Raw genomic sequence first — 18,496 nt, forward strand, 5'->3', positions numbered from 1 at the left:
AAAAATCCATCTGGAGCTAAAGAGACTTGAGTTGGAAGCCAAGCGTTTGGAAACAGAAGCAGCAGAGAGAGAGAGACTGAAGCATCTACAGACTGAGGAAAATGAGAAACTGCTATATCTGCAGGGTGAATAGAATGAGAAACAGCTATGCCTGGAAGCTGAGGAGAAGGAGAGGCAGAGGCAACATGAGAAGGAGATGCTGACTCTTGGACAGAGTCATGGAGGTAATGGGAAAGGGAGTAACCGGATCCCAGAAGCACAAAAGGTCAGTAAATTTCTTCCGCAGTTTACAGAGGGGGATCATTTTTATTTATTTATTTAACATTTGTTAACCGGGAAAGTCCGACTTGGAACAAAGCCAATTTTCAGCAGAGGCCTGGGAAGAAACTTTCCAGATGAATGTCTTTGTAACGTGGGAGGAAACCAGAGCACCTGGAGGAAACCCACATGAATGCAGGGTGGACATGCAGACTCCACACAGAAGGAACCTCAGCTGAGAACTGAACCAGAGAAACTCTTGCTGTGAGGTGACAACACTATCACTGCACCACTGCGTCATCTGAATATTTATAGTTTCATTCATATGTTTGAGAGAGTATGTAAACAGTATGAGGTTGACTAAAGGCTCTGGGTACAATTCCTGACCTCCTTACTCCAAGCTGTAAGTATTTTGTCCAAACTGTCTGACAATGATTTTTTAAACTATAATATTGTACAGAATTGTTTTCTAGAATTTTTTAAGCTAACACCTGAAACTTATAGGAAAAAGTTTTGTGAGCACAGATGCAAGGCAGATGAAAGTGTGTGTGAATATGTTCCTGAACTAAGCACTTATTCTCATAGGTGGGTGAATGGATGTCAGGTCACCACTGTTGAAGGGATGGCAAACCTTTTGTTGAGGGAACAAGCCCTTAACACTTTACATGAGGACATGAGGATCTGGTTAGATGATAGACAATGCTCTACTGCAGATCAGTTGGGGAAGAAGGGAGACCTATACCTAGCAAGCAGGGCATCCCTGCACAGGAAAAGGACACCCAGTGCTGTTTATGGGTCTAAGGGAACCCATGCTGGGCAGCCCAGACTGCCAAAACAGAATCTGGCAATAGCAGGGGAAGCCACTAATCCAGGCACACATCCAGGACCTCGGGTTAAATGTTTTGAATGCAACCAGTGGGGCCATGTGGCATACAGATGTCCATGGAGACGAGGTAGGGAACAAAAGGTGAGAGAGCCAGTAAGTGGGAATGACAAAGCGCCAATAGCAGGTTGTCTTGAGACAACAGGGGTACCAAACTACCAACCTGCAGATGTCCAGATAGGGAAGGATTTTGATGAAGTAGCACCATGTGTTTATGCAGGTACACTCACTCAGGCTTGGAGACAAGCACGTGGGTCTGGCACCCGGGGAGACCCAGACAGACTCCACACTTGCAGAGAGGACTGATGAAGTGGTTACTTCAGGGAGGGAGCTACCCTGTAGCAGTGAGACTGAATGTGAACCACAGCTGCTTATGGGTACTGATACTCCCTTGGACAGAGTGACTGCAAGGTCAGAGATGAGTAGTAGTACCCAGGCTGACAGTGAGGAACCGCTGTCAGAGGATACCATACTTCCTATGGAAGGGGAGCTGGGAAGGGTTACAATGAGAGAGTTGAGACAGGCTCAATTCTCAGACCCTACATTACAAGGCCTGAGGCAGGTAGCTAGTGAAGCACCTGATTCTCAAGGAAAGGGGGATTTGTATACTGGGACAAAAGGGTTTCTGTATACAGAGTAAACCCCTGAGGGAGGGCTAGAAGGTGAGAGACTACAGCAGTTGGTAGTACCTAGAGCCTACCATCTGGCACTTCTAGCCATAGCCAATGATATTTCCTTTGCAGGTCATATGGGCATAAAACGTACAAAGAGACGTATTATTCAGAACTTTTATTGGCCTGGAATTTCCAGAGATGTAACAGGGTACTGCAGGACCTGTGAGTAGTGCCAAAAGGTAGGCAAAACAAGAGACAAGGTGAAAGCCTCTTTGATGTCTTTGTCTGTGATTGAGGAGCCATTTCAGTGGGTAGCTATGGATATTGTGGGGCCTCTTGAGTATCCCAAGTTCCACAGGGAAAAAGTATATCCTAGTGGTAGTAGATTATGCTACAAGATATCCTGAGGCATTGGCTTTGTTCTCCATTGAGGCAGAAAATGTGCCAAATGCTTTGTTAGAGATTTTCAGCAGGGTAGGTTTCCCAAAAGAAATACTGATTGACAGAGGTGCCAATTTTATGTCAGACCTGCTGGCTTGTCTGTGGAAGCACTGTGGGGCGAAGCACCTAAAGACCACCCTCCTACCATCCCCAGACTAATGGTCTTGTTGAGAGGTTAAACTCTACTCTCAAGTCCATGCTACGGACATTTAGAGACCAGTTTAAGAGGGAGTGGGACAAATATTTGCCCCATCTGTTGTTTGTTTACAGAGAGGCTCCCCAGGAATCCACAGGTTTTTCACGCTTTGAGTTGCTGTATGGGCATAGGGTGAGAGGACCTCTAGATTTAATTCAAGATGAGTGGAAATGTTGAGTGTGAATCTCACAAGGAGTCTGCTGTGGCTTATGTCCTAAACCTCAGGACAAGACTCAGGGAAATCACAGGCTTGGCCAAGGAGAATCTGGCAGAAGCCCAACAGCAGAAAAGGGTCTAGTATGACAGGAATGCTTGCGCTAGAGAGTATGCTGTAGGGCAGCAGGTAATGGTTCTTATTCCTGTCAGACACAACAAACTGCAAGCAGCCTGGGAGGGACCCTACAAGGTGGTAAGGAAGGTCAGTGATGTTAACTACATGGTGGAACAGCTAGGCAGGAGCACAAATTGTACCCTGTTAACATGATGAAATCTTACCATGATAGGGAGGACCTTGTGCTGAGTATTTGTAGTGGATTGCAGGAGGAGTCTGAGGGAGATCTGGTGACTGATCTCCTCACTGAGGCTCAGACTGACACCTCAGTGGAAGGGGTAGCAATGTCCCAGCAGCTATCTCCTACCCAGGTTCGAGAAATCCAAGCAGTGTTACAGGAGTTTGGGGACATGTTCACTATGAAACCATGGTGCACCCACCTGGTGCAGCAGCAGGTGGATACAGGACCCCAAAAGCCTATTAGGCAAGCCACTTATAGGGTTCCTGAGAGAGTCAAACATACTCTGAGGGAGGAGATACAGGATATGGTGGAACTAGGGATAATTCAACAGTCCAACAGTCCCTAGGCCTCCCTGGTGGTGCTGGTGCCAAAGAAGGATGGCAGTACCAGGTTCTGTGTGGACTACAGAAAATGAAATAGTCACACAGTGTCAGATGCTTACCCCATGCCTAGGACAGATGAAGCCCTAGAGCAGCTGGGTGTGGCTAAGTATCCTACCACCATTGATCTTTACTGGCAGGTGCCCTTGATTCCCAGTGCTAGAGAGAGGTCATCCTTTGTGACTCCTTTTGGCTTGTATGAGTTCACAAAGATGCCCTTTGGGATGAAAAATACCCCAACAATTTTCCAGAGGCTGGTAGATGGTATCCTACCAGGAGCAGGAGGGTTTACACTTGCTTACCTAGATGATATTTCCATCTACAGCCATTCCTGGCAACAGCACCTTCAGCATGTCACAGAGGTGTTGGGCAGACTACAGAGGGCAGGGTTGACCATTAAGCCAAGCAAATGCCAGGTGGTCATGGCTGAGGTCTCCTACCTGGGACATAGAGTGGGGAGTGATAAGATCAGGCCAGAACCTGCAAAAGTGGAAGCCATTCAGGCATAGCCTGCACCTGTTACCAAAAACGCAGGTGAGGGCATTCTTAGGGACAGCAGGGTACTACAGAAAGTTTGTCCCCAGTTATAGTACCATAGTTGCTCCCCTCACAGACCTGGCAAAGACAAACAGGCCAGATAAGGCAATGTGGACCCCAGCATGTGAGCAGGCATTCCAGAACCTTATAGAAGCTTTGGAAGACCCCCTGTGTGAGACAGTCCAGATTACAGCAAAGAATTTGTTGTGCAGGTGGATGCTTTGAACCATGGGGTGGGGGCTGTACTTAGCCAGATTTCTTCAGAGGGAGAAGAGCACTCGGTGGTTTATCTGAGTTGTAGGCTCTCACCCAGGGAGGAATGCTATGCAGCTGTAGAAAAACGAATGTCTAGCCATAGTGTGGGCACCGCAGAAACTTCAGATTTAGCTGTATGGAAGGAAATTTACTGTAGTTACAGATCAAATCCCCTAATATGGTTACACTGAGCCAGCCAACAAAATGCCAAAGTTGCTAAGATGGAGTGTAGGGTTGCAAGCATATGATATGTCAGTGCAGCACCGCAGTGGGGTTAGCAATGCCAAAGCAGATGGGCTCTCAAGACAGGGAATGGGGTAAGGTATACCCAGATAGACTCAACCCTCTCAAGCAACATTTCTCAAGGGACACTTGAAAAACTAGTGTGAATTCTCAGGAGGGGAAGAAATGTGAAAAACTGAGGGGCTGCCAGCCCAGCCACTTAGAATTTTATAAATAATTCTATGTCATTGTAAATATTAATATTTTCCATAGGCTAGTTTCACAGATGTAAGAAAACTGTGTTATGGTCTGAGCTTCATAAATGTAGCCACAGTGTACCCTGCTGGAAGAAAGCGGAAACTTAAGGAGACCTAACAAGAATGATGTAATCTGAAAAGACTCAGCAGTAATGTATATTATCAATTTAAGGGCTATCTCAGAAATAAAGATAGCATTTTGTATTTGTCTTCAGATCTGTTAACAACTCACCAGCACTGCTCCTTACTCTGTAAGTAAAGTTATTTAGATCTTAGTATTTCTCTTAGAGATAGATAGAAATATAGCCAGATTAGTCTAGCTGTTTTCTGTATTTATATCAGACTGTCCTACAATGATTAAAAACAAAAATGAAAAGACTAGAAACCACAAACAAAAGTGAGTAAATGGCAGGCTGCAACAAAGCATGGACTACTTTGTAAACCAAAAAGCAAAAGCTGTTTATTGTAAGCGCTTTCGGTTGAGATAGTACTCAACCTTCATCAGACAAAGTGTTACATAATAATGCTTCCTACTTATATAGTGTTACTCTAACAAATTAACACCATTAGCTAAAATCAATTAATCCAATTAGCTCAATTCTAAAAAATTAAGAATTAAAGTGCCAATGGGTTAAAAATTCATAATATATGGCCACTCAGTCTCCAAATATAAAACGTAAACCACAAATAACAGCCTAACACCTATAGAACCATGGCTGTCTTCAAAAATACATATATACACTTGCTTTAAAATATGACCACCTCACACTGCGGTGGTGGTGCTGCGGTAGCGTTGTCGCCTCACAGCAAGACGTTGCCCCATTCGATTCTCAGCTAGAGCATCTTCTGTGTGGCGACATGCGTGAATGTGCGTTCCTTTGTTGAAGGTCGTGCATCAGGCCCGGCAAGTTGGCATGGAAAAATCCACTGCCAATCATTAGCGGACCGGAGTTCCGCTGTGGCGACCCCTAACCAGGAAAAGCCATAAGACACAACAACCTTCGATCCTATATTCACAAACTAGCAAGATATAAACATTAAATAGGATTGAACAGTATATATATATATATATATATATATATATATATATATATATATATGTATAAAATACATCTAATTATTTACCAAACAAATAACAAACTAGAATAAAAATCAACTTAGCCAAGCGTAACATATTGAAAAGCAATATGACATAAACAGTAATCAATATGTTCAACCTGTCTATCCCTGGCTTTCATACATATGAAAATACAACCAATTTTACATCTTTGATTTACCATCACTTGTGTATTGCTTAAAAAACCACCATCTCATTCCAAGGTGAACCACTTATTTGTATAAACATTATTAGACTATATGACATTCATTTAGTATACTTACTCACTACCTTATTATGTGCGTATTGTTGTTACCTACATAATGCTACGGTCCGCTAATGATTGGCAATGGATTTTTACATGCCGACTTGCCGGGCTACCGCAGCACCACCACCGCAGCGTGAGGTGGTCATATTTTAAAGCAAGTGTATATATGTATTTTTGAAGACAGCCATGGTTCTATAGGTGTTAGGCTGTTATTTGTGGTTTATGTTTTATATTTGGAGACTGAGTGGCCATATATTATGAATTTTTAACCCACTGGCGCTTTAATTCTTATTTTTTTAGAATTGAGCTAATTGGATTAATTGATTTTAGCTAATGGTGTTAATTTGTTAGAGTAACACTATATATGTAGGAAGCATTGTTATGTAACACTTTGTCTGATGAAGGCTGGGTACTATCTCAACCAAAAGCGCTTACAATAAACAGCTTTTGCTTTTTGGTTTATGAAGTAGTCCGTTCTTTGTTGCAGACTGTCCTACAATATTGTTTTAAAGTATTTTCCTGTGATTTCTTAACTCTCTATTATCACTGTGTTGAACTGATGAGTAGTGTGACGATAGGTAAAGGCTGCCAGCCTAGCCAGATAGAATTTTATAGATAATTCAGTCATTTGTAAATATTAATGTAAGCCACAGGCTTGTTCTCTTAAATGTGAAAATACTGCATTTGATATTGAACTGCAAAAATGTAAGAACAGTGCACTCTGCTGTAACAAAGCTGATAAGTCAATTCTTTGGTGTCCAAATGCAGAGCCAATATGTATAGATGGAGGCATCCTGCCTATTGTTTTAAGACCAGAGTTAATGGCTAGAATTTGCATTTATAAATGTCCTTTATTGACCTGGTTTCTGACCAGGTGTAAAGAATTTAAATGTAGTTTCTGTTAGCCTGGGAACACCAGAGAAGTGTGAAGAATGATGTCCTGTGAAGCAGCTCTGTGTTATCGATTTAAAAAGAGAGAGAAACAGAGAGCTCTGAGCATTTTGTCCTGAGAACATCCAACATCACCAGCACTGCCTGTTTCTATATGTAAGTTATTTAGAACTGTATTTCTCTTAGAAATAGCTAGGAATTACAAAGATTAGACTAAGTGTTTTTCTGTGTTGATTTTAGGACTTTTCTACTGTATTATTTTAAGTATTTCTCTGTGATCTCTGAACTCTTGAATAGCACTCTGTAGTAAGAAGTATTGTCTTGTGTTTTTATTTATTATTAAATATTTTTAAACCTTTCAACTGTGGTTGTTTTATGTGGAGTTAATTTAAACTCTAGCGTAGATAGCATGTATATAGTGATACTGTACCAAGTCACTCTAATAAGCCTTGACTGCTCAATCACACTTACCATTTGGATAATAATGTTGCACAGTAATAATTGAACACCCTTTCAGAAGGGCCCTTGTGAAGCTGATTTTAGTGGGTGGTGGCAGCTGGTACTGCCTTTTAGACTGGGCAGTAAAGGGGCACAGCTGGAGAACCTGTGCCAGCCTTCCCCATGAGTGTCTATGTGGTTGCATATAACTCTTATCTCAAAGTGTGTATGTGTCAGCTACTTGAGCAGGGACATGAAGTACTGGTTGGACAGAGAGGATGCTGGAGGTTTTAGCTTGTCCACTAGGCTGAAATCTGGAACCTATAGCTGTACTAGTGAGGAGTCTTATTGGGGACCTGGAGAGAAAGGGAGAAACCAGCCCCAGACTGACTGTGATCTCTGTGTGCTCTTAAGGGAAATTGAACTTTACTGTGTGTGTATTTATTATACTTTCCCAATATGGACATCCCTTACTGGTATTAGTGGTGAGGATTGAGGCTCCTTTGATTGCTGGGCCAGTGCACGGGCATCACATATTAATGCTTGGCAGCAGTGGGATACCCACACCACATATTAATTGGTTGGCAAATACTAATTGACTTGTAGTGGTGTGGGTAGAGTGAATTCCTGTAGATTGTGTACAGTGATCACTAAAGGTGTTTTGTACTCTAAATCAGCCACACAGTGAATACTCAGAGTTCAGATCACAATTGTTTTATTTCTTGTGTTAGCTTAGTTAGTCAGGGAGAGCAGGCAGCATGTCAACAGAGTAGTATGGAAGGCTGACAAGGAGCCAGCTGGCTGAGATGTGCTAGGCTAGGGGACTGGTGCATGGAAACCTGACTACGGCAAACATGATTGCAGCTTTGGTCACAGCTGCATCAGAAAACAGCAACCAGGAGGACAATCAGACTGGCAGTGGAGATGTACCACCCTCAGAGAATAGACAGCTCAACCTTTCTGCAGAGGACTTAAAAATCTATCTGGAGCTAAAGAGACTTGAGTTGGAGGACAGGCATTTGGAAATAGAAGCAGCTGAGAGACTGAGACATCTACAAGCTGAGGAAAATGAGAAACTGCTACGCTTGGAAGCTGAGGAAAAGGAGTGGCAGAGGCAGCATGAGAAGGAGATGCTGACTCTTCGCCAGAGTTATGGATGTAATGGGGAAGGGAGTAACTGGACCCCAGAAGCACAAAAGGTCAGTAAATTTCTTGCGCAGTTTAAAGAGGGGGATAATTTTGATAGTTTCATTCATATGTTTGAGAGGGTATGTAAACAGTATGATGTTGACCAAAGGCTCTGGGTACAGTTCCTGACCCCTTTACTCCATGGTAAAGCTGTAACTGTGTTGTCTAAGCTTGCTAATTGTGAATATTTTGATTATACTGCTGTTAAAAATCATTTGTTAGAATTGCTTAAGCTAACACCTGAAACATATAGGAAAACATTTTGTGAGCACAGACGCAAGGCAAATGAAAGTGTGTGTGAATATGTTGCTGAACTGAGCACTTATTTTCATAGGTGGGAGAGTGGATGTCAGGTCACCACATTTGAAGGGCTGGCAGACCTTTTGGTGCGGGAACAAGCCCTTAGCACTTTTCCTGAGGACATGAGGATCTGGTTAGCTGATAGACAATGTGCGACTTCAGATGAGTTGGGGAAGAAGGGAGACCTATACCTAGCAAGCAGGGCATCCCTGCTCAGGAAAGGGGCCCCTAGTACTCTACTCATGGGTCTAAAGGAACCCATGGTGGGAAGCACAGACTGCCCCAACAGAATCTGTCAGTAGCAGGGGAAGCCACTAGTCCAGATACATGTTCAGGACCTAGGGTTAAATGTTTTTAATGCTACCAGTGGTTCATGTGGTATACAGAGGTCCATGAAGGAAAGGTCAGGAACAAAAGGTGGAGAGCCAGTAAGTGAGAAAGGGAAAATGCCAATAGTAGGTTGCCTTGAGACAACAGGGGTACCAAACTTCCATCCTGCAGATGTTCTGATAGGAAAGGATTTGAATGAGGCAGCACCATGTGTTTATATAGTTACACGCAGTCATGCTAGGAGACAAGCATGTGGGTCTGGTAGCCTGGGGGAGATCCAGACAGACTGCATACTTGCAGCCAGGACTGGTGAGGTGGTTACTTCAGGGAGGGAGCTACTTTGTAATAGTGAGACTGAATATGAGCCACAGCTCCTTGTGAATGCTGATGTTCCCTTGGACGGAGTGACTGCAAAGGCTGAGGTGAGTAGTAGTAGTACCCAGGCTGACAGTGAGGCACCACTGTCAGAGAATGCCAGACATGCTGTGGAAGGGGAGCTGGGAAGGGTTACAAAGAGAGAGTTGAGACAGGTTCAGCACTCAGACCCTACACTGCAAGGCCTGAGGCAGGTAGCTAGTGAGCCACCTGACTCTCAAGGGAAGGAGGAATCTGTATACTGGGACAAAGGGTTACTGTATTAAGAGTGGACCTCTGAGGGAGGGCTAGAAGGTGAGTGAGTACAGCAGTTGGTAGTACCTAGAGCCTACCTTCTGGCACTTCTAGCCATAGCCCATGATATTTACTTTGCTGGTCATGTGGGCATAAAATGTATCAGGAGACGTATTATGCAGAACTTCTATTGACCTGGAATTTCCAGAGATGTAACAAGGTACTGTAGGACCTGTGAGCAGTGCCTAAAGTTAGGCAAGGCAGGAGACAAGATGAGAGCTCCTTTGATGCCTTTGCCTGTGATTAAGGAGCCCTTTCAGAGGTAGCTATGGATATTGTGGGGCCTCTGAGTACCCCAAGTTCCACAGGGAAAAAGTATATCCTAGTGGTAGTGGATTATGCTACACGATACCCTGAGGCAGTGACTCTGTCTTCCATCGAGGCAGAAAAGGTGGCAAATGCTTTGTTAGATATTTTCAGCAGGGTAGGTTTCCCAAAAAGAAATACTGACTGACAGAGGTACCAATTTCATGTCAGACCTGCTGGCTTGTCTGTGGAAGTCCTGAGGTGTGAAGCACCTGAAGACCAACCCCTACCATCCCCAGACTAGCAGTCTTGTTGAGAGGTTAAACTCTACAATCAAATCCATGCTACGAGCATTTGCACACCAATTTAACAGGGAGTGGGACAAATATTTGCCCCATCTGTTGTTTGCTTACAGAGAGGTTCTCCAGGAATCCACAGGGTTTTCACCCTTTGAGTTGCTGCATGGGCATAGGGTGAAGGGACCACTAGATTTAATTCAAGCTGAGTGGGAAGATGAGTGTGAACCTCACAAGGAGTCCGTTGTGGCATATGTCCTAAACCTCAGGACAAGGCTCAGAGAACTCATGGGCTTGGCCCAGGAGAACCTGGCAGAAGCCCAACAACAGAAAAAGGTGTGGTATGACAGGAATGCTCAAGCTAGCGAGTATGCTGTGGGGCAGCAGGTAATGGTTCTCATTCCTGTCATACACAACAAATTGCAAGCAGCTTGGGAGGGGCCCTACAAGGTAGTAAGAAAGCTTAGTAATCTTAACTACATTGTGGAACTGCTTGGCAGAAGACAGGGGCACAAATTGTACCATGCTAACATGAAACATTACCATGACAAGGAGGCCCTTGTGCTGAGCATTTGCAGTGGACTGCAGGAGGAGTCTGAAGGAGATCTGGTGACTGATCTCCTCAGTGAAGCTCAGACAGACACCTCAGTGGAAGGGGTAGCAGTGTCCCAGCAGCTATCTCCTACCCATGTTCGAGAAATCTGAGCAGTGTTACAGGAGTTTGGGGACATGTTCACTAGGAAACCAGGATGCACCCACCTGGTGCAGCATCAGGTGGATACATGTCCCTAAAGGCCTATAAGGCAAGCCCTTTATAGGGTGCCTGAGAGAGTCAAACAGACTCTGAGGGAGGAGATAAGGAGATGTTGGAACTAGGGGTGATTCAAGAGTCCAACAGTCCCTGGGCCTCCCCAGTGGTGCTGGTGCCAAGGAAGGATGGCAGCACCAGGTTCTATGTAGGCTACAGGAAGTTATTTATTTATTTATTTATTTATTTATTTATTTATATTTGTTGACCGGGAGTGTCCGACTGGATATAGGTCCATTTTCAGAGGAGGCCCGGGGAGAAAAGCTCCACAGTTAAAATAAACAGACAGTAGTTACATTGGATTACATAGCGATTAACAATTTACATAGCAATTACTTACAACACATTTACAGATGAAGAATATAGTACATCAATAGACAACTAGAATCTTTATCTATGAAGTGCATAACAGACATTAACAAATGTTACAAGAAGAAGAAGTTCCTGCTGTATGATAAGTACTGGCTTATAAGCATCTGAGCTTGCTATAATCAAGGTAATTAGTGGAGTGGAAAGAAAGGTAATGGTTGGATGGGGTGGGTGATATTAGAGTGGCAGTTGCAAGGGCATAGCCAGCATGTTTTTAGATGCACTTTTAGTAAAGTTTTGAAGTGGGTGCATGATGGTATGGAGGTAATTGTGGGTGGGAGGGAGTTCCATAATTTGGCTATGGTGCAAGAGAATAGTGCTTCACCAGTAGAGTTATTGGCTTTAGTGATCTGCAAGTTGTTGCTGGATCTTAGTGGTCTGGTGGTGCTATAGAGTTGGAGTAGATTCTGGAGGGATGGGACATTTAGTGTATGGTTTACTAGTTTGTGGGCGAGTGAGAGTTGACACCACTGAAGGAGGTGAGGGAGTTCAAGCCAACCCAGTTCAGCAAGTGAGAGACAGTGGTGACTATGGTAGGATGCCCCTGTGGCGAATTTGGTGATTTTATTGTAGCAGGTCTCTAGCTTGTTTAGATTGCATTGCCTTAGGTTGGTATATATTGGAGAGGCATAATGTAGGGTGGAGATAAGGTGGGAATTTGCTATTGAAATCTTTGCTGCTTTGGTGAGAAGTTGCTTATTTCTGTATAGTGCTCCTAGTTTTTTGTGGACTTTTTTATGGTCATGGATATGTGAATGTCAAATTTTAGTTTATTGTCTATTTCCACTCCTAGCAATTTGGTGTGTTCAGTTGGGTATATAGTGGTGGTGTCTTTTGCTGTGATGTTAAAGTGAGAGTTGTTTTGAGTATGTTTGGTGGGTTGGAAGATGAGTAGTTTAGTTTTGTTTGGGTTGAGTATTAATTGGACATCGGATAACCAAGTTTCAACAGAGGAAAAGGCTTCCTGTGTGACTTTTTGCAGTTTGGGTAGGGACTGGGCTGAGCAGATGATGGTTGAGTCATCTGCGTATTGTATGAGTGTGCCATGTTTGGTGGCAGAGACTAGATTATTGGTGACTGATTGTGAGAAGGATAGGTTATTGAGGACAGAGATAAGTTGATTTTGTGGGACCATGTCAAATGCTTTAGATAGGTCCAGGAAAGTAGCAGAGGAGAGATAGCCATTGTTTTTATGCTGAAGGATAGTGTTAGCAAAGTAGAGTAAGGCAGTGGTGGTGCTATGGTTTGGTCGGAAACCATGCTGAGTATTGGAAAGGAGGTTGTTAGTAAGGAGGTAGTCTGAGACCTGAGAGTGTATGCATCTCTCTAGTATTTTGGAGAGTGGAGAGAGAATAGCTATGGGGTGGTAATTGGTTAGTTCTGTGGAGGGTCCGCCTTTGTGGAGGGGAATTATATGTGATACTTTCCACAGTGTGGGAACGTAACTTTCTGACAGAGATCGGTTAATCAAGATGGATACTGGGTAGGCCAGAGCATCAGCTGCGATTTGTAGGTATTCACTTGGGAGGTTGTCTGCTGCTAATTTGGTGGGCTTAAGTTTAGTTAAGAGTTTTTTATGCTGGAGGTAGGTACAGGAGAAAAAGAGAAGGCAGTGGGGAGATTACTAGTTGAAGGTGTGGGTTGGACGGGATGGAGGTTGTGTTGTTTAGCTAGTGATAGTATGGTTTGTGTGAAGTGTGTGTTGAATGAGGTAGCAATATTTTCTGAGGAGTGAGGGATGTTAGGAGGAGGGGTACTGACTTTTGATCTAATTAAATAGTCACACAGAGTCAAATGCTTACCCTATGCCTAGAATAGATGAAGCCCTAGGCAGCTGGGTGGGGTTAAGTATCTTACAACTACTGATCTTACCAAGGGTTACTGGCAGGTGCCCTTGACTCCCAGTGCTAGAGAGAAGTCAGCCTTTGTGACTCCTTTTGGCTTGTATGAGTTCACAAAGATGCCCTTTGGGATGAAAAATGCCCCAACAACTTTTCAGAGGCTGGTAGATCATGTCCTAGCAGGAGCAGGAGGGGTTGCCCTTGCTTACTTAGATGATATTGCCATCTACAGCCATTCCTGGTAAGAGCACCTTCAACATGTCAGGGAGCTCCTGGGCAGACTACAGAGGGTGGGGTTGACCACCAAGTCGAGCAAATGTCTAATGGGTATGGCAGAGCTCTCCTACCTGGGACATAGAGTTGAGAGTGGTAAGATCAGGCCATAAACTGCCAAAGTAGAAGCCATTCAGGCATGGCCTGCACCTGTTACCAAAAAGTAGGTGAGGGCATTCTTAGCAGCAGCAGGGTACTACAGAAAGTTCGTCCCCAGTTATAGTACCATAACTGCTCCCCTCACAGACCTGACAAGGAAGAACAGGCCAGATAAGGTAGTGTAGACCCCAGCATGTGAGCAGGCATTCTAGAAGCTTAAGGAAGCTTTGGGAGGACCCCCTGTGTTAGCCAGTCCAGATTATGGCAAAGAATGTGTTGTGCCGGTGGATACTTTAAACCATGGGGTGGGGGCTGTACTTAGCCAGATTTCTTAAGAGGGAAAAGAGCACCCTGTGGTTTATCTCAGTCGTAGGCTCCAACCCAGGGAGGAATGTTATGCAGCTATAGAAAAGGAATGTCTAACCATAGTGTGGGCACTGCGGAAACCTCTGCCATATCTGTATGGAAGAAAATTCATGGTAGTGGCAGATCACATCCCCCTAACATGGTTAAACAAAGCCAGCCAGCAAAATGCCAAGTTGCTAAAATGGAGCCTGGGGTTGCAAGCATAAGATATGTCAGTGCAGCACCAAAGTGGGATTAGCAATGCCAATGCAGATGGGCTTTCAAGACAGGGAATGGGGTAAGGTATACTCAGACAGACCTAACCCTCTCAAGCAGCGTTTCTCAAGGGTCACTTGAAAAATTAGCTTGAGTTCTTCAGGGGTGGAAATGTGTGAAGATAGGTAAAGGCTGCCAGCTTAGCCAGACAAAATTTTGTAGATAATTCTGTCATTTGTAAATATTAATGTTAGCCACAGACTTGTTCTCGTAAATTTGAAAAGACTGCATTGGATATTGAACTGCAAAAATGTAACAACAGTGCTCTCTGCTGTAACAAAGTTAATAAGTCAATTTGTTGATGTTAAAATTCAGAGCCGATATGTCTGGAGGGAGGCATCCTGCCTATTGTTTTAAGACCAGAGTTAATGGCTAGAATTTGCATGTACAAATGTCCTTTATTGCTCTGGTTTCTGACCAGGTATAAAGAATTTAAAATGTAGATTATTTTAGCCTGGGAACACCAGAGAAGTGTGAAGAATGATGTCATGTGAAGCAGCTCTGTGTTATCAATTTAAAGAGAGAGAGAACCAGAGAGCTCTGAGCATTTTGTCTTGAGAACATCCAACATCACCAGCACTGCCTGCTTCTATATGTAAGTTATTTAGAACTGTATTTTCTCTTAGAAATAGCTAGGAATTAGGAAGATTAGACTAAGTTTTTCTGTGTTGATGTTAGAACTTTTTTACTGTATTATTTTAAGTATTTCTCTGTGATCTCTAAACTCTTGACTAGCACTGTGTAGTAATAAGTATTATATTGTGTTTTTATTATTTATTATTAAATATTTTTAAACCTTTCAACTGTGGCTGTTTTATGTAGAGTTAATTTAAGCTAGAGTACATTGTATGCATATAGTAATACTGTACCAAGCCACTCTAATAAGCATTGACTGTTCAGTCACATTTACCATTCGGATAATAATATTGCACAGTAATAATTGGACACCCCTTCAGAAGGACCCTTGACTAGCTGATATCAGTGGGTGGTGGCAGCTGGTACTACCTTTTAGACTGGGCAGAAAAGGAGCACAGCTGGAGAACCTGTGCCAGCCTTCCCCAGGAGTGTCTGTGTGGTTGTATATAACTCTTATATCAAAGTGTGTGTGTGTCAGTTACTTGGGCAGGGACATGAAGCACTGGTTTGACAGAGAGGGTGCTGGAGCTTTTAGCTTGCCCACTATGCTGAGATCTGGACCCTATAGCTGTGCCAGTGGGAAGCTGTATTGGGGACTGGGAGTGAAAGGGAGAAACCAGACCCAGACTGACTGTGATCTCTGTGTGCTCTTAAGGGAAATTGTACTTTACTGTGCATTTATTATCCTTTCCAATATGGATGCCCCTCACTGGTGTTAGTGGTGAGGATTGAGGCTTCTTGATAGTTGGCCCAGTGCATGGGCATCACAAGTAGTGTCTTGTGTTTTTATTATTTATTATTAAATATTTTTAACTTTTAACTGTGGCTGGTTTGTGTGTACAGATAATTAAGCTCTTAAGAGTACTTGCATGTATTTGGTGACACTGTATAGGCCACTCCTACATAGCCTTCAAGTCTTAGTCACACTCACCAATTGGATAACAGTAACAGTGCACAGTAGAATTGGACACCCTTTGGTAAGGGCCTTTATAGTAGCTGATAAAGCTGGTTGGTGGCAGTCGGTACTACTGTATAGTTTGGGCAGAGGGGGACATAGCTGGAGAACCTGTACCAGCCTTCCCTAGGAGTGTCTGTGTGTTTGTATATAACTCAAATCTCAAAGTGTGTGTGTGTGTGTGTGTGTGTGTGTCAGCTACTTGGGCAGGGACATGAAGCACTGCTCGGATATCGATGCTGCTGGAGGTTTTGACTTGACCACTCGGCTGACATCTGAACCCTATAGCTGTGCCAGTGGGGAGTCTTATTGGGGATCTGGAGAGAAAGGGGGAAACCAGTCCCAGAGTGACTGTGATCTCTGTGAGCTCTTAAGGGAAATGGTACTTTACTGTGTATGTACTTGTTATCCTCCCAATGTGGATGTCCCTCACTGGTGGTAGTGGTGAGGATTGAGGCTCCTTGATTATTGAGCCGGTGCACCTGCATCACAGCCCTTAGTCCTGAAACTTTTTTGTAAGGCTTAAAAAGCACTAAAGCTTTCCAGGAAAAGCATTTTATTTCTGCACTCCCTGCAGGTTGTCTATCCCATGGAGGAGCAATGTGAGTTCTGGAAAATCCTAAATGTAGAAGTCTTTTTCATAAAGGTTTTTATAAAAAATAATATTGCAAATTGTGGAAAAGTCAGTAAGCAAGCTGATTTTGCATTTGGCTTTAACATATGAAACTTTCAAATTAGAATCAAATTCGTAACATAAATGGTGTTGTAATGTTAAAATGTGACAATGTATAAGATCCAAACCTTATTGCATGGGCAGTGAAGAAAATAACTTCAACTTCAGATTGTAAGATAATTTTGCATTACATCTCTTTGCACCATTTCAATCATAAAATATGTAACATAAGTGGAATGCAAGTCACAATCAGAAAATCAAAATGTTATCTTCCATGCTTATAGACTGCAGAGATTTAATATTGGGATTTAAAACAATGCCATCTTATTTTGTCAAAAGTTACTACAGAGGTAATGACCATGATGAGTGAGTGATCAAACTTATTAGTACAGAACACTGTTGGCTAAGGACAAACTGACAGAATTAGATTGGCTTTTTATTGCTTTGAATACTAGTCTATGGATTATAGGAAAGGGAGAGGAACAGCACTTTATGGTCTAGGTCCATTTGAAGGAAAAAACATCTAACTTCCATAATGTGCTGTTGGCAATGAAAGAACTCAAGTTTTGAATTTGCTGTAATCTGTGGCAAAAGACCTTCTTATAAAAGGCCTCAGTTATACAGAATTTCTAGAAAGAGGAATGGATTCACCTTCTACTCATGAGCCAGTGTTGTCTTACTACTCATGACATCCAAAAACTGATTCTGCAGACCCGGAACAGAGCTGTAAGATATACCTCTCAGCTGTCCAGATTTTTACAGAATGTCTAGATTTTTGCCTTATGTTTTGGCCTGTTCCTCATAAAATGTTGGTTTACTGACAAATCACTGGCAAATCACCAAGGATTGAAGTCAGAAAATGACAGACATTTGATTTTCTGATTCCGTACCCTTCAGAAAATTCATGCTAATGCAAAATATGTTGTTTTATTACCTTTCTAAGTTTGTAAGAGCAGTATTTAAAAATTGCCCCTATTTCTGGGCCTTTGTTTCCCCATTCTTGACAGCTTTGTCCACCTTTCTTGTTCTTAGAGGTTGAGAGGTATGTTGTTTGCACTCTTGTATATTTGGAAAGATCTGGCTCCTCCTTATTTGATTATGTACTACATCACTGAACAAATTTTTGTCCTGACTTGTAAATGCTATGACTGAAATTTATCTGGAAAAGCTATCAGAGCTCTGTGTGTTGTTTTAAATTACTTTGTACCAGTGTGAAAACTTCTCATCTGTAAAGGCTGGTTGGACTATACTGATAAGGTTTTTTTTTGTTATGGGGGACTCCCCAGCCACAATCTAAAAAAATTGCTCTTCATAGGTTCATAGGTAGGTACTAGGCTATTGGCCCTGGGGCCTATACAAGCCCAGCCAAAAAAGTACCCTGACTTTTGCCACCCAAGAAAATTATTTTCCTGCGCCACTGTCAAGCAGAGCCACAGAGGTGATCCCCGAGGTGAATTTCCTATTTCCCATCCAATCATCAAGATTTTTCTTGAAGAGTGCTAATGAGGAGCTTTGTTTGATATAGATAGATAGTTTATTCCAGAGTATGGGAAGTCTCTGGGACAGGAATCTATCGCTCCGGCATGTTCTGTTTATTGTGGTGACAAAGTTTAGGTCCCTAGAGCATGTAACTCGGTGGGATTGGGATTTCTTTAAGTGGAGCATGTCTAACAGCTCTGGGCTTGACATAACTTTGTATGTTAGGCAGAGACCACCTCTGAGTAGGCGATATGCGATGGAGTAAAGCTGGGATTTTTTGAGATGGCTGCGTACGGCATCTGTTTGAGGCCAGTAATCCTCTTTGTGAGGTATTTCTGTGGCCTTTCCAGTTGTTGTAGATGTCTTGTGAGGTACATACCAAAAGGGGCGTTATACTCTATATTGGGTATAATGAGTGATGAGTAGAGGGGAACAATGACCTCTTTTTTTCTGGATGAGAAACCT

The sequence above is a fragment of the Protopterus annectens genome, chromosome 1.part2 (assembly GCF_019279795.1).
Source record: "Protopterus annectens isolate FY-2018-M chromosome 1.part2, PAN1.0, whole genome shotgun sequence".
Classification (NCBI taxonomy): domain Eukaryota; kingdom Metazoa; phylum Chordata; order Ceratodontiformes; family Protopteridae; genus Protopterus; species Protopterus annectens.